Source organism: Dama dama, chromosome 28 (genome assembly GCF_033118175.1).
Source record: "Dama dama isolate Ldn47 chromosome 28, ASM3311817v1, whole genome shotgun sequence".
Lineage (NCBI taxonomy): Eukaryota > Metazoa > Chordata > Mammalia > Artiodactyla > Cervidae > Dama > Dama dama.
In genome coordinates this window covers 3,146,733-3,158,784 of record NC_083708.1, presented here as the reverse complement: position 1 = coordinate 3,158,784, position 12,052 = coordinate 3,146,733, and positions in this window count along the sequence as shown.

Genomic DNA, 12,052 nt, shown 5'->3' with positions numbered 1-12,052 from the left:
AGCATGTACTATTTAGAAAATGTTGAAGTTCAACAGTAACTTTATCAAAATCTACAATACACAGAAATAAGAAATTTACATGGAAGATTTTTACTTACATAATTTTACCAATTATGTAGTTTGGTCAGAAATAATCAAATTTCTTAAATTTAATCAAAAATCAAAAAAGCATTTGTTTTGAACCTGATGCATTTCATTTTTAGTCACTTGTGGTTTTGTAGATTTCATACTCAACTTGGAGTATGGGAAGCTTTGACAAAACTGGAGAACTCTGTGAGTGTGATCTGCCTCCCTGTGTCTGAATGAATGTATTTTCTCTGAGGTCCTGTAACTCTCAGGAGGAGGTTTTGAGGGAGAGGTAACAAGTTAATAACTCACTGATCTTTTTCCTAGTCTTGAGGGATGCCTTTTGCATCACACACTTAAAGTGCATTTTCTTTTTCCTTCTCATGGGAATCCCTAACATAAGCTCCTTAAGCAAATTTAGACATTAAAAAATTGAGGACTAGATGACTGCGTTTAATGAATCCCAACCTCAGACATGAGCTATAAGCTGCAAAGTATTCCTAACTTTGCCATGGGTAATGGACACCCTCAGGCTAGATCCAAGTCACTGGGGAAAAAATGGTAGGGTTTCCCTATTTGAAAACCATATGTAACCAAAAAACCTAAGAACTTTGCACACACAATACCACTAAATAGAATCCCATTCATTGTCATATAGTTCTAAAAAAAAGAAAGAAAGAAAGAGAAACAACTTCTAATAGAAATAATGAATTTTCTTTCATATAGAATTTATACTATAATTGACTATTTCTCATTAACACTATGTGTCTTGCTTGTAAGTCAGTAACAACAACAACAAAATAGATGTGATATCAGTTCTTTCTTGACAGCTTCTGATCATTTGGCTTTTAGCTGGATCTACAAAGTTACTGTGTTTGACAGACATAAAAGATCTTCCCTGGTGGCTCAGCAGTAAAGAATCTGCCTGCAATGCAAGAGACATGGAGGTGTGGATTTGATCCCTGGGCCTGGAAAATCCAATCCACCCCAGTATTCTAGCCTGCAAAATCCCATGCATAGAGAAAGAGAAAGTGCACCCAAGCAAGTGAAAGATGACAACCAGAGTGAAGGCACAAACTTCCTGTTGCAGAGGAATCTTATCTGCTCTGCTTAATTTTACTGGAATGTAGGTTTAATTAGAAAGCTAAATAAGACTAAAATAAAAAGTAGAACTGAAAATAACTGACACAAAAGGTATTTTGCTCTGCTTTCATAGATCACCTGTTCCCAAAGATGAGCAGAATTTTAAAGATTTAATAAATGTTAAAAATACAAGCAAACTAATAATTCTCTGTCTTGTAAATTTCATGGCCCTAGAGAAAGTATGAGTCTAAATGTCTAAGATAAGTCATTTTCTTTATTTTTCATTTTCTTATGTTGAAAGTATCATCTGACAAATAGTGTGAACTTTGTAGGAGCCAAACCACAACACATTCCAGCCCAGAAAATTCATTATTAGACTTCCTCATAAATGTATTTCACTTAGATTTATTGTAGTCTCAGTAGCTTGATGTAGTTTGCAGCAATCATTTTCTCCTTATATAGTTTTCATTAGTCATAAAATGAGACTAAAAAGCATTACTTCTCATTTGATGATTTTTTTTTTTTTCATAATATCAATGTTGCTTATATTTTTCCACTACAAAATAGATTATACAGCTTTAAAAGAGTTAGTGTAGGATCCTAACATTTGTGATAAACTACAGTTTGGAACTTTTGAGAATTGGAGGGATGGTGATATACTTTTTAAGGGTTTTTTGTACATAGTAACTGTTTAATACTATTTAGGACAGTAATCAAGGCATTATGTTAGAAAGCAAAGTTTCAGATCCTTCTGGGTATAGAAAAGTAGTGATTCTTCATGGAAACTTCTGCCAAGCAGCAATAGATTCAACTAGTATGAGAAGAAAACAACTTTGAATACCTTGGTAGATCAGCAATCTGGCAGATATTATCAGCTTTTAGAATACCTAGCTACCATGAAAAAGAAATCTAGAAAGATGGAACTGATGATCCTGTTTGAAGGACAGTAATGGAGACTCAGACATAGAAAAGAGATCTGTGGACACAGTGGGAGAAAGAGAGGGTGAGACAAAGAGAGTAGCATTGAGACATATTGCTGTTGTTCAGCCACTCAGTCATGTCTGACTCTTTGACAACCCATGGATTGCAGCATACCAGGCTTCCCTGTCCTTCACCATCTCCCAGAGCTTGCTCAAGCTCATGTCCATTGAGTCAGTGATGCCATCTTACCATCTCATCCACTGCTGTCCGCTTCTCCTCCTGTCTTCAATCTTCTCCAGCATCAGGTGGCCAAATTATAGCTTCAACATCAGATCTTCAGGACTGATTTCCTTTTGAATGGACTAGTTTGATCTCCTTGCAGCCCAAGGGACTCTCAAGAGTCTTCTCCAACACCACAGTTCAAAAGCATCAATTCTTTAGCACTCAGCCTTCTTTATGGTCCAATTCTCACGTCCATTCCTGACTACTGGAAAAACCATACCTTTGACTATGTGAACATTGGCAGGCAAAGTAATGTCTCTGCTTTTTAATATGCTGCCCAGCTTTGTTATAACTTTTCTTCCCAGGAGCAAACATCTTTTAATTTCATGGCTGCAGTCACCATATGCAGCAATTTTGGAGTCCAAGAAAATAAAATCTGTCACTGTTTGCATTGTTTACCCATCTATTTGCCATGAAATAATGAGACTGGATGTCATAATCTTAGTGTTTTGAATGTTGAGTTTTAAGCCAGCTTTTTCACTCTCCTCTTTCACTTTCATCAGGAGGCTCTTTAGTTCTTCTTTGTTTTCTGCCATAAGGGTGGTGTCCTCTGGATATCTGAGATTATTGACATTTCCACTGGCAAACTTGCTTCTAGTTTGTGATTCATCCAGCCCAGAATTTTGCATCATGCACTCTGCATATAAGTTACATCAGCAGGGTGACAACACACAGCCTTAAACAACATTGCATGTTCCTATGCAATGTTGTTCTTTACATCATCAAACTTTACTTTCACCACCAGACACATCCACAGCTGGACATTTTTACACTTTGGCTCAGCCTCTTCCTTCCTTTTGAAGCTATTCCTCCTCTCTTCTCCATTAGCATATTGGGCACCTACCAACTGGGAGACTTCATCTTTCAGTGTCATATATTTTTGACTTTTCATACTGTGCATGAGGTTTTCAAGGCAAGAAGGCTGAAGTGGTTTGCCATTCCCATCCCAATGGTCCATGTTTTTATCTCAACTCTCCACAATGACCTGTCCTTCTTTCGTGGTCCTACATGGCATGACTCATAATTGCAGTGAGTTAGACAAGGCTGTGATCCATGTGATCAGTTGTCCTGTGATTTTGGTTTTCATTGTTTGTCCTCTGATAGGTGAGGATGAAAGGCTTGTGGTTGTTGAGGCTTCTCCTTTGTCCTTGAATGTGGGGTATACTTTATCATATGTAAAATAAATAGCCATGGGAATTTACTGCATAACACAGGGAGCTCAACCTGGTGCTCTGTGATAATCTAGAGTGGGGGATGAGGTGGGAGATGAGAGGAGGCTTCAAGAGAGAGAGTGGCTTATTCATGTTGATGTATTGCAGAAACCAACACAATATTGTAAAGCAATTAAACTCAAAAAAAAAAAAAAAATCAAAGAACAAAAAAATAAATAAATAAAGGAAAACATGAATTTGCTCTCACAAGATAATAACTGCAGTAAAATTAAAACAAAATTTAAAAAGTAAAACCAAAAATTCAATTTTCAAATTAAAACCAGGAGGAAAAAAAGAAAAAAAAGATGCCTAGCCCGATCTGTCAGGTAATCATGCATTTTTATATTAGCACCATATGCATTATTATATGTTGTCATGATAAGTATGTTCATCTTTGACCTTTATAGGAAAGTCTATATCTATATCTAAATCTATATCTCAGCCCATAAAGTGTCTGTCTTCTTTGGTTGAAATATGTGAACAGTTGCTCTTATGTTTGACCTTTCTTACTCTCTTGTTTAGATTTTAAATTTCTGTATTAAAAGTTCCTCTAAGAAATAGTATCACAGCATGGTTTTATTTTTGTAATTTGAGTTAATAGCTTTAGCTTTCAAAGACCAAACATTGATTATTACAAGGCCGTTGAGATTTTACTGAAGTGATTGCTGTATGACTGACCCCTACAACTTGAATAATGAGACAGACTTTGATTATTTGTAGCTATAGTAGGCCATCATTTCAAAGGAAAACAGAAACCTCTGGTTCAACAGTAGGGAAAAAACAATTGTTTTAAAACTTAACAAAATAAAGCAATTTTCCTTTTTCCCTTGGTCTCTCCCTAAATTTGTCACAATGTTTTTCACTTGCTAGTATTTTTGTTTAAAAGAAAATTATTTTTTTCACATGTTAGCATGAATTTTACTATTGATTTTTATGTAGTGCAGTGTTGATTTTAAATATATATATATTGTCACATTTCAGAATCACCAAACCTTCTCAGTAAATATTTCATTCTCACCAGAATAGTAGAAAGCCTATACGAGTAATTCTACTCTTTAGTTAATGTCTTGATCATATGACCATGCTACCAATCTCTTTATTTTGGCATAATGAGTTCAGAAAGGAATAAAAGTGGAACCATGACTTTTGGCATAGATGGTTGGCTAATACAGGGAAATGACAGATAAGAAAGGATGTGACAGAGCTACTTGATGATGCATGTTTCTTAAATCAAGGAGTCCTTCTTGAATGTACAGCAAGATTGGTTCAGATGCAAAGTGTGTCCTCCCAAGGTTGTCATGATCCTAGCACAGTTACTCACGGGAGATACATGGGGTTTGAGCCTTGTTGAACTTCTGCACATTGTTGGTCTGCAGATTGTGCACTCACAGGGACTTGGGCATGCTGTACACAAATGGAGTGGTCTGGCACATGGGCATACAGCACTGTCTTGTCAAACCTCAGACAAAATGCAAATTCCAAGATATTAATAAAACCATCAAGAATTCCAAGAGGGCAACAGTAGAAAATGAAGCCAAGTTCTGGGCATGTTTTCCCCATGATTATTATATTATAAATACAATAATTCCTTCCCTCTACTAGATCAAAGAATGGTTGCTACTTTGTTTAAAATTGACTATTGAGTAATTTTATACATTATATTTTACCCATTAAAATTTGACCTTAAACCAAAGTAGAATACAGAGTGAAAAATTTGAAAAGTATTGAATTAGGAAGACAGGGATACACCGATATCAACAATTTCTATTAGGCTATTTTGGTAAAGAAATGAGTTTCATTTTTATGATATTTTAAAAACTATAACTCCAGAAATTTGTGTATCACTCTAGATCAATGTAAAATACCTACCATAATGATACAGTCTTATTCATGTTAATAAATTGTCATATGCTCCATTCACCTAGATTCAAAGTGATGAATAAAAATAGAACACTTTTACATTTTCCCTTCCCAACTTGAGATAGCATACAAAGCAAAATATTTTCACAAATATGAGAAATACCAGACAATAAAACATCATGATTTAGTACCTAAGTGATGTCCAACTCTTGCGACCCCATGGACTATAACCTGCCAGCCTCCTCTGTCCATGGGATTCTCCAGGCAAGAACACTGGAGTGGGTTGCCATTTCCTTCTCCAGGGGTTCTTACCGACCCAGGAAACAAACCCAGGTCTCCTGCATTGCAGGTAGATTCTTTACCAACTGAGCTACAAGGGAAGCCCATAAAACATCATAAGGTAATAATACATGTTGAATTGTGCCCTGCAGTTTCCCAGGCAAGGACAATCCAAGATCATCATAAAATTTCCATTTATAGGATTAATCAGAAACTGTGATTTTACGTTCCTTTGTGTTGCCCCTTCACTCTTGTCAGGGCTTCCCTGGGGGCTCAGACAGTAAAGAGTCTGCCTGTAATGCAGGGTGCCCAGGTTCAGTTCCCGGGCCTCGAAGATCGGTTGGGGAAGGACATGGCTACTCACTCTAGTATTTTTGCCTGGACAATTCCGTGTACAGAGGAGCCTGGAGGGTTACAAAACTGTAGCACATTTTCAGAGGCATTTATTGTGAATATTCATTAATCAGTAGGATAAACTGACAGAAGAAAAACATTGCAATTATATATATGAGAAAAACTTGAAAACTGTAGTATTTTTGAGCATAAAACTAAATATGAATACTATATATAATGTATCTTTATAGAACCACAAGACCAAGCTAGAAATTTGATCATAGCTGAAACATAAGACTCTTATCGGGCCTTAAATCAATCTAACTATAACCTTCTGTTTTAAGACTTTGCATCATGAACCATGATTCATCTGTATTTCTTAACTTCCATCTTAACATGGAATAAGAAGTTTTATCCTTGTGTGATCTATCAATGTAAATTGCATGTTACTACAATGATACATGCAACTTCATAACAGCCAAAAATAAATAATTTATTGTACTCTATCCAACATTACTGCAGATGGTGATTGCACCAATGAAATTAAAAGACACTCCTTGGAAGGAAAGTTATTACCAACCTAGATAGCATATTAAAAAGCAGAGACATTACTTTGCCAACAAAGGTCCCTCTAGTCAAGGTAATGGTTTTTCCAGTAATCATTTATGGACGTGAGAATTGGAATATAAAAAAGCTAAGCACCAAAGAATTGATGCTTTTGAACTTTGGTGTTGAGAAGACTCTTAAGAGTCCTTTGGAGAGTCCTTAAGGAGATCAAACCAGTCAATCCTAAAGGAAATCAGTCCTGAATATTCATTGGAAGGACTGATATAGAAGCTGAAACTCCAATACTATGGCCACCTGATGTGAAGAACTGACTCCTTGGAAAATATCCTGATGCTGGGAAACATTGAAAGCAGGAGGAGAAGGGGATGACAGAGAATGAGACGATTGGACGGCATCACTGACTCAATGGACATGAGCTTGAGCAAACTCTGGAAGCTGGTGATGGAGAGGGAACCCTGGCATGCTGCAGTTCATGGGATTGCAAAGAGTCAGACATGACTTAGAGACTGAACTGAACTGAACTGAATCACCCCATTAATGTACTTAAGTTCATTTAAATAAACTTCTATGCAATGTCAGCACATGTTAGAGTAGCATACAGAAATAATGAAGAGCAATAGAGTTCAACTCCAGCTTAGTTAGAAATATAACCAATGTTGTATCTTCTTGCCAGGGTCTACTGAAGAGCACTGTTGTCAAGGGTCCTGGTGAGGTCATCCCAACCGGAAACCATAGTCTATATTCTTTGAAGAACTGCTCCAACTTGCTGAATCCACCAACATTGAACTGCAGTTGGATTCCTAATGTACTTTGAGTCCAGCCACTCCTCCAACAGAACTCTAAGAACAGATGCTAAATCTTCTGCTTTAAGGAGAAGGAGGAGAAACAAGCTATTTCCCCAGATCTATACTTTTGTCATGGAGTTTCAGGTTTAAAGAAGAAAAACAGGAGTGAATGCTTCAGATCTACAGCATCTTCCTCCTCCCGTTTCTTCTCCCCACTACCGAGAATTACTCATTTTGATGTTCCAAAGTGACATATTGTCTCCAATAATGTTTCTTATCTCAGAAGGAGATTCTGGAGATGACACAAAGATGCTTTTTAGTGAACTGTTCATCACCAATGGGGAGAAGGCAATGGTGACTCACTCCAGTACTCTTGCCTGGGAAATCCCATGGACGGAGGAGCCTGATAGGCTAGAGTCCATGGGGTCGCTAAGAGTCGGACACTACTGAGCGACTTCATTTTCACTTTAATAATCAATATAGAAATCTAACACATTTTTCCTTAGATTATATTTAATGAAATTGCCAGCCTATGTGAACTCTCAAAGATATATTAAAATTTAGAAAAATATATGGTCTTCATTTGCTCTATGCATCTGAAAACGTACTAGTTATAACCATCCCTATTTGAATGTACCTTATCTCCAAATTGCACTCACTTGTAAACACTCAGACACACACACACTAACAAAGTGATTTTCAGTTTGTTGTACAATCGCTCATCCATATCTGACTATTTACGACCCATGGACTGCAGCACTCCAGGCTTCCCTGTCCTTTACCATCACCTGGAGCTTGCTCAAACCCATGTCCATTGAGTCAGTGATGCCATCCCACCATCTCATTCTCTGTCATCCACTTCTCCTCCTGTTTTCAATCATTCCCAGCATCAGGGTCTTTTCTACTGAGTTAACATTTTGCATCAGGTGGCCAAAGTATTGGAGCTTCAGCTTCAGCATCAATCTTTACAATGAATATTCAGGATTGGTTTCCTTTAGAATTGATGGGTTTGACCACCTCGCAGTACAATGACTCTCAAGAGTCTTCTCCAACACCACCGTTCTAAAACCTCAATTCTTTGGTGTTCAGCCTTCTTTATGGTCCAACTCTCACATCCATACATGACTACTGGAAAAGCCATAGCTTTAACTATATGGATCTTTGTCAGTTTCATCTCTCTTTTTGAATATGTTGTCTAGGTTTTTCATAGATTTTCTTTCAAGGAGCAACCACCTTTTAATTTCATTGGTTGCGGTTACCACCTACAGTAATTTTGAAGCACAAGAAAATAAAGTCTGTTACTGTTCCCATTGTTTCCCCATCTATTTACCATGAAGTGATGGGACTGGATGTCATGATCTTAGTTTTCTGAATGTTGAGCTTTAAGCCAACTTTTTCACTCTCTTCTTTTACCTTCATCAAGAGGTTCTTTAGTTGCCTTTGCTTTCTGCCATAAGGACAGTGTCATCTGCATATCTGAGATTATTGATATTTCTCCTGGAAATCTTGATTTCAGCTTGGATTTCATCCAGCCTGGCATTTATCCTGATGCATATAGGTTAAATAAGTAGGGTGACAATATATAGCCTTGATGTACTCCTTTCCTAATTTAGAACCAGTCCATTGTTCCTTGTCCAGTTCTGTTGTTTCTTGACCTGCATACAGGTTTTTCAGAAGGCAAATAAGATGGTCTGGAATTTCCATGTCTTGAAAAAAAAATCCAGTTTGTTGTGAACCACACAATCAATGACTTTATCATAGTCAACAAAGCAGAAGTAGATGCTCTGGAATTCTTTTGCCTTTTCTATGAAACAACAGATGTTGGCAATTTGATCTCTGGTTCCTCACCTTTTCTAAATCCAGCTTGATCATCTGGAATTTCTGTTCATGTATTGTTGAAGCCTAGTTTGGAGAATTTTAAGCATTACTTTTCTAGTATGTGAACTGAGTGTGTTTGTGTGGTAGTTTCTACCACACAAACTTCTTTGTCATTGCTCTTCTTTGGGATTGGAAAGAAAACTGACCTTTTCCTGTCACATGGCCACTGCTGAGTTTCCCAAATTTGGTGGCATATTAACTGCAGCACTTTAACAGCATCATCTTTTATGATTTGAAATAGTTCAAAGCCGGAATTTCATCACTTCCACTAGCTTGTATATACTGATGTCTCCTAAGAGCCACTTGACTTTGCACTCCAAGATGTCTGGCTCTAGACTAGTGATCACACCACCATGGTTACTCGGGTCTTTAAGACCCCTTTTTGTATAACTCTTCCATGTATTCTTGCTACCTCTTACTATTTCCTGCTCCTGTTGGGTCCATACCATTTCTGTCCTTTATTGTGCCCTTCTTTGCATGAAATGTTCCCTTGATATCTCTATTTTTTTTTTTTTTTTTTTAAAGAGGTCTCTAGTCTTTCTCATTCTATTCTTTTCCTCTATGTCTTTGCATTGTTCAGTTTGGAAGTCTTTCTTATCTCTCCTTGCTAGTCATTGGAACTCTGCATTCAGATGAATATATCTTTCCTTTTTCACTTAGCCTTTCATTTCTCTTCTTTTCTCAGCTATTTGTAAGGCCTCCTCAGACAACCATTTCCTCTTTTTGATTTCTTTTCTTGGGGATGGTTTGATCACCACCCCCTCTACATTGGTATGAACTTCTGTTCACAGTTCTTCAGGCACTCAATCAGATCTAATCCCTTGAATCTATTTGTCACTTCTATTGTGTAATCATAAGGATTTGCTTTAGATTATACTTGAAAAGTTAGTATTTATCTTGAGGCATAACTTAGAAACATTGAAGTTAAATGTTACAAATTTTTCAAAAATTTGTAAATGGACAATGAATACCTCTCAAAAGACAAATGGTCACACAAACTGTAAAACAATTTACAATAGGTTGTCTACACAAACCTTCACATTTTTATTAAGCATTTTAATTGAATTTACTCTAGTCTCTGAAAATATATTAATATTTTCAGGAATGAAAATACAGCCAAACACATGTAAATGAGAATTATGTATATTATATACATGAGATATCTACTTTTTCCTCTCTAAACAAAAATCGCTAAGAAATACTTCAAGCAAAACTTCAGAGAAAGAAAGTGTAAGAACCATATCTTTTCTAGAGATAACTTACAGGAAAAGGGTGTGTTCTTGATACTGAATGTCACAAAGTGTTTATTCTCTCCTCAAAAAGTGCTTCCTGAATTATGTTACTTTATTGAGAAAATAATTTATTTTTATGACTATCAGCATACCTACTGATTTTTTTTTTTGCCCTAAATTATTTTTAATGTGGGCAGATGCTTAAAGATTGGAGAACTAAAATGAATCACTATTACTAGAACATGTGGTTTTCATCTCAGGATTTTCTTTATTTTATTGTGTGTTAAATGCCACTATCCAGAGTGTTGCATTCTGCTTTAAAGAAATATTTTCTCATTAACCTTAAAAATCATTGAGGATAAGTCATATAATTTATATTCTTGTTATCTTTATGTCTTTTTTAAAATAAGTAGTTATCTTGTTCCTATAGCAAATTATTCGATTAAATATTTTGATTCTGTATCTTCCAAGGTGAATTTGTAGCAACTTTACATTGAAAACAAGAAAGCAGAAGTAAATAGTCACTAAACATTAAATTGTCTGCTCCAAAGGAAGCCTTGGTTCTAAGTTAATACCAGATTTTAGAATAAACATTACCAAGAAGAAGAAATTAGGATATTTAATCAGGTGAATGACATCAAATTTTGGGGAGTTCTGATCTTGTCATTATTATCTATGTTATTGACACAAATTTGAACTGATATTCACAGAAGTATAGAAGAGACTTCCAAGCACAGATATCTTTAATATTCTTTCCACCCCATCCTTGGGTATATTGAACCAAATAGAACCGAATAGAACAGAAACTATTTGTGTTCTATTTGCAGCGAGAGGAAAGTTAAGTACGTAGATTCATAAAGAGAAAAATAATTTTTTAAAATTATATCAAACATTTCTGTAAAATAAAGAATTAACAGGAGATAATCAAAGAAAGTTTCTCGGAGAAAGAATTCGGATGAACATTCAATGCAATGAAGGGAGAGGGGTATTGACATGATGATTAGATAAACTGAATATGGATTATACATATATTGGAATATTATTCAGCCTTAAAGAGGAAGACAACTCTGACATATGCCTTAATATGGAAAAACCTTGGGTAAATTATGCTAAAGGAAATGTCAGTCACAAAAGGAAAGATATTATCTGATCGCATATATTTGAGGTATCTAGAGTAGACATGGAGAAGGAAATGGCAACCCACTCTGGTTCTCTTGCCTGGAAAATCCCATGGACGGAGGAGCCTGGTAGGCTGCAGTCCATTGAACATTCAATGCAGTGAAGGGAGAGGAGCATTGACATATGTGGAATATTGTGGAGTAAATACAAAAAATATTATAAAAACTTGAACAGAAAATAGCTAGTTCCATAATAGAATAAGGAAGCGTATTTCCGCTATTTGTGGGAGGAGTGAATGTTTGCTAAGTCATAGTCTACTGTATACCACTAAAGAAAGTGAGCTTTGTCCCATGACTACTGAGTATGATAAAAGGGTGTCAGTCAGAAGAGCCACAGGGCCTACTAGTAAGATACTAGCTAGAAGGGAGATGGAAAG